The sequence below is a fragment of the Heterodontus francisci genome, chromosome 3 (genome assembly GCF_036365525.1).
Source record: "Heterodontus francisci isolate sHetFra1 chromosome 3, sHetFra1.hap1, whole genome shotgun sequence".
Taxonomy (NCBI): Eukaryota; Metazoa; Chordata; class Chondrichthyes; order Heterodontiformes; family Heterodontidae; genus Heterodontus; species Heterodontus francisci.
In genome coordinates this window covers 5761760-5767759 of record NC_090373.1, presented here as the reverse complement: position 1 = coordinate 5767759, position 6000 = coordinate 5761760, and positions in this window count along the sequence as shown.

The window sequence follows — 6000 nt, the reverse complement described above, 5'->3', positions numbered from 1 at the left end:
CGGATGCTCCGGTTTCCTCCCACAGCCAAAGACTTGCAGGTTGGTAGGTAAATTGGCCATTATAAATTGCCCCTAGTGTAGGTAGGTGGTAGGGAATATGGGATTAGTGAAGGGTTAGTATAAATGGGTGGTTGTTGGTCAGCACAGACTCGGTGGGCTGAAGGGCCTGTTTCAGTGCTGTATCTCGAAATAAAAAAAATAAATAAATATGGAAGCAAATCTCTGAGAAGTGCAAGAACAATAGGGCAGTAATAGTAGGGGATTTTAATTACCTCAATATTAACTGGGATAGTTTTAATGTGACAGGAATTGAGGGAGCAGAATTCTTGAGGTGCATTCAGGAGAACCTTTTTGCCCAGTCTGTAAGAAGTCCAACAAGACAGGGCGCAGTTTTGACTTAGTTTTAAGAAATGAAGATGGGCAGGTGGAAGGAGTGGCAGTGGGAGTGCATTTTGGTGGTAGTGATCATAATTCAGTCAATTTTAAAAAGATTATGGAAAAGGACAAGGATAGAACAGGGGTTAGAGTTCTCAATTGAGGCAAGGCCAATTTTATTAAACTGAGGATTGATTTAGCAAAAGTGGACTGGAAGCAACTCCTTGAAGGTAAATCAGTGTCAGAACAGTGGGAGGCATTCAAAGAGGAGATTCAAAGGGTTCAGGGTAAGCATGTTCCCTCAAAGAGAAAGGATGAGGTGGCCAAATCTAGAGCCCCATGGATGTCAAGGAGCCTACAGGGTAAGATAAGGCAGAAAAGGAAAGCTTATGTCTAACACAGAGAACTCAATACTACAGAAAGCCGAGAGGAGCATAGAAAGTGGAGGGGGGAAATCAAAAAGGAAATTAGGAAAGCAAAAAGAAAGCATGAGAAAATATTGGCAAGAAAAATCAAGGCAAACCCAAAGATGTTTTATCAATACATTAAGAGTAAGAGCAGAAATAAGCAGAGAGTAAGGCCCATAAAAGACCAAAAAGGTAACCTATGTGTAGGGGCAGAAGATATTTGTATGATTCTTAAAGAATACTTTGCGTCTGTCTTCATAAAAGAGGGGAACGATGCAGATATTGTAATTAAGGAGGAAGAGTGTGAAGTTTTGGATGTGATTAACATTGGGAGAGAGGAAGTATTAATGGGATTAGCATCCTTGAAAGTTGATAAATCACTAGGGCCAGATAAAATGTACCCTATGCTGTTAAAAGAAACAAGAAAGGAAATAGCAGAGGGTCTGACCATCATTTTCCAGCCCTCACAGGATACAGGTGTGGCGCCGGAGTATTGGAGAATTGCTAATGTTGTACCTCTGTTTAAAAATGGAGCGAAGGATAAACTGAATAATTACAGGCCAGTCAGTCTAACCGCAGTAGTGGGAAAATTATTGGAATCTATTCTGAGAGACAGGATAAACTGTCACTTAGAAAGGCACATGTTAATCAAGGATCATCAGCATTGATTTGTTAAGGGAAGATCTTGTTTTACCAACTTGATCAAATGTTTTGAAGAAGTAACAAGGAAGATAGATGAGGGTAGTGCAGTTGATGTGGTCTACATGGATTTAGCAACTGGAGGGCTGTGCAAAGGAATATATGATTAATGGGAAAATACTGAGAAGTGCAAAGGAAGTGAGGGACCTTGGAGTGAATGTCCACAGATCCCTGAAGGTAGCAGAACAGGTCGATAATGTGGTTAAGAAGGCTATGGAATCCTTTCCTTTATTCACCGAGGTACAGAATACAAGAGCAGGGAGGTTATGCTGGAACTGTATAATTCATTGGATAGGCCACAATATGAGTACTGTGTGCAGTTCTAGTCACCTCATTACAGAAAGGATGCAACTGCACTAGAGAGGGTACAGAGGAGATTTATGAGGATGTTGCCAGGACTGGAAAAATGCAGCTATGAGGAAAGATTGAATAGGCTGGGGTTGTTCTCCTTGGAACAGAAAAGGCTGAGGGGAGATCTGATTGAAATGTACAAAATTTTGAGAGGCCTGGATAGAGAGGTAAACGGACTATTCACCTTAGCAGATAGGTCAGTGATGAGAGGGTAGAGATTTAAAGTGATTGGTAGAAAAATTAGAGGGGAGACGAGGAAACACTTTTTCACCCAGAGGGTGGTGATGGTCTGGAACTCACTGCCTGAAAGGGTAGTTGAAGCAGAGACCCTCAACTCATTCAAAAGGAGTCTGGATATGCACCTCAAGTGCCATAATCTGCCTGGAAAGTGGGATTAGAAAAGGTGGATCGTTTTTCTGCTGGCACAGACATGATGGGCCAAGTGGCCTCTTTCTGTGCCTTAAAATTTCTATGATTCTATGAGCTACTAAAATATCCAAAAGGATTATAGTCTATCAGCTACTTTGATGTACAGAAGGATTGTGCTCAATGAGCTACTGTAATATGTTGATGTTTTATACTCTCCGACCTACCAGAATATGGTGAAGGGCTATGCTCTCAGTGCTTCTGCAATGTACGAAAGGACTATTCTCTATGAGCTACTACTATACTGTGAAGTACCATGCTCTATCAGCTACCATAATATACTGAAGGACGATGTTATATGAGCTACTGCAATATCTTACTAGCTATTACTATAACCTGAAGGATTGTGCTCAATGAGGTACTGCAATATACTGAAGTTCTTTACTCTCTGAACTACTGAAATATACTGAAGGACTATGCTCCATCAGCTACTGCAATATACTTAACGATTATTCTTTATGAGCTACTGCAATATCCCAAAGGTCTATATTAGCTACTACGATATACTGGAGGATTATGCTCGATGAGCTACTGCAATATTGGGAAGGACTGTGCTCGATCACCTACAATGATATACTGAAGATCTATATTCTCTGAGCGACTCCAGTATACTGTAGTTCATTCCTCTTGGACCTACTGAAATATGGTGAAGGACTTTGCTCTCAATGCGTCTGCAATATATTAAAAGACTATGCTCTATGTGGTACTGCAATATACTGAACCACTACTCTCTATGAGCTACTGCAATATCCTAAAGGACTATACTCCATTAGCCCCTATGATATACTGAAGGATTGTGCTCAATGAGCTACTGCAATATTCTAAACAACTATACTCTATGAGCTACTGAAATATTCTGAAAGACTATGCTCTATCAGCTATTACAATATACTAAAGGACTATTCTCTATCAGTTATTACAATATTCTGAAGAATTATGCTCCACCAGCTGCTATGGTAAACTGAAGGACGATGTTCTATGAGCTGCTGCAATATTAGTGAAAGCCTAACAGCTACTATGATATATCAGCTACTGCAATCTTCTGAAGGTCTATGGTGTATGAGCTACTACAATATCATGAAGGATTGTGCTCACTGAGCTACTGCAATATGCTGAAGGCCTATACTCTATTAGTTACTACAATATACTTAAGGATTGTGCTCAATGAGCTACTGCAATATACTGAAGGACTATCAGCTACTACGATATACTGAAGGACAATGCTCTATGAGATGCTGCAATCTCCTGAAGGAGGTCACCCAAAACTCCCCCGCCCAGGTCTTAACACACACCAAGTCCAATTCATCTACCCCTGTGCTCATTGGCCTACAGGCTCCCGACCAAGCAACAAATTCCTGTTCTTTATTTCAATCCCTCCATGGGCTTGCCTTTCCTATTTCTGTAATCTCCTCCAGCTCCACAACCCTCCGAGATATCTGTGTTCCTCTAATTCTGGCCTCCTGAACATTACACACCTTCACTTGCCTAGGCTGTAAGCTGTGGAATTCCCACCCTACACCTCTCCATCTCTCTATCGCGCTTTCCTTCTTTATCACACTCCTTAAAACCCACCTATTTGACCAAGCTTTGGTCACCGCTTTATCCCGGTGTAATATTTTGCTTTATAATGCTCCTGTGAGGCATCCTGAGATGTTTTATTGTGTTGACGATGATATATAAATATAAGTTATTGCATGAATTTAAAGGAGGGTACTGCATTTCCTCTTCTTGAACTGCTCCAATGATCCCCCTGCCCTCTATTTTTTAGTTGACTATTGCCAAAAATTAGAAATGTTTCCCATAGTGAAACACCTCGCAACTATGACTAAAATCTAACCAATACTGATAAATCCTACTGATAATCAATATAGTTTCCTGGTTAAATTAAACCTGACTCAAAAAAGATAATACTCACCAGCTACTCACTTGTTCCTTATTATTCATACTTGTTTTTTACTCGTTTATAGGTTGCCTGTTGTTGAGATGTTATAACACAGCTATTTACAGATACTCACTAACAGTAGTTACTAACCAAATGATCAACCTTGCAGCTTCCTTGTGATGTCACTATTGACTTTTTTTCAAACTCAGGTGTGCACCTGGACTCTCTCCGCTCCGGGAATGTAAGTGCTGTAGGCTGCGAGACTCTGCCTTTATTTAACTGCTCCATGCTCAGTGTTCCTCCCACAGGTCCGCTGCTCTCCCAGATGGTAACTGCTGTAGGTCGCAAGCCTCTGACTTTATTTAAATGCTCCTCGCTCAGTGTTCCACCCGCATGTCCGCTGCTCTCCCAGACGGTAACTGCTGTTGACCGCGAGCCTCTGGCTTTATTTAACTGCTCCATGCTCAGTGTTCCTCCCGCAGGCCCACTCCTCTCCCGGATGGTAAGTGCTGTGGCCTGCGAGCCTCTGGCTTTATTTAACTGTTCCTCGCTCAGTGTTCCTCCCGCAGGTCCGCTTGTATCCTGGACAGTAAGTGCTGTAGGCCGCAAGCCTCTGGCTTTATTTAACTGCTCCTTGCTCAGTGTTCCTCCTGCAGGTCCCTGCTTTTCCAGATGGTAAGTGCTGTAGGCTTCGAGCCTCTGGCTTTATTTAACTGCTCCTCACTCCGTGTTCCTCCTGCAGGTCCACTCCTCGCAGCTGCTCTCCCGAATGGTAAGTGATCTAGGCCGCGAGGCTCTGCTTTATTTAGCTGCCCCCCGCTCCGTGTTCCAGCCACTGGTTCGCTCCTCTCCGCTGCTCTCCAGGAAGGTAAGTGCTGTAGACTGCAGGTTTCGGGCCTTTATAACCGCTCCCTGCTCCATGTTCCTCCCACGTGTCCGCTTCTCTCTGCTGCTTTCCAGGAAGGTAAGTGCTGTAGACTGCAGGTCTTGGGCCTTTATTTAACTGCTCCCTGCTCCGTGTCCCTCCCAGGGGTCTGTTACTGTCTGCTGCTCTCCCGGAATATCCAGCTTGGCTTCCCCATCATCACAGCTTTTCCAAAATCTTTTCCAAAACATTTTCATTCCAATCTAGTGAACCTTCATTTTGATCACAAGGAAATTCTTTTGAATAATAATTCCCCTCCATTTTGCGATTAGAGTCACACAGCATAGAAATGACCATAATGCCTATCTATAGTAATCCCACCTGCCTGCATTAATTCCATATCCCTCTGTGCCTTGCTCATTCAAGTACCTGTCCAGATGCCTCTTGAATGTTACTACTGTTCCTGCCTCCACCACCTCCTCTGGCAGCTCATTCCAGATACCCCACTATTCTTTGTGTGAACAATTTACCCCTTTGATCCCCTTTAAACCTCCTCCCTCTCAACTTAAATCTATGCCCTCTAGTTTTACTCACCCCTACCATGGGAAACAGACTCTGGCTATCTACCCTATCTATGCCTCCCATAATTTATATACCTCTATCATGTCCCCTCTCAGCCTCCTTCACTCAAGGAAAAAAAAACCCAGCCTATCCAATCTCTCTTTATAACTTGAGCCCTCCAAACCAGGCAACATCCTTGTGAATCTTTTCTGCACCCTCTCTAGCTTAATTACATCTTTCCTGCAGTGCGGCGACCAGAACTGCACACAGTACTCCAAATGCAGCCTAACCAACGTTATGTACAACTGGAACATGACGTCCCAACTCTTGTACTCAATGCCTCGGCCGATGAAGGCAAGCATGCCATACGCCTTCTTTACCACCCTGTCTACCTGTGTTGCCACTTTCAGGGAACTATGTACTTGCACCCCAAG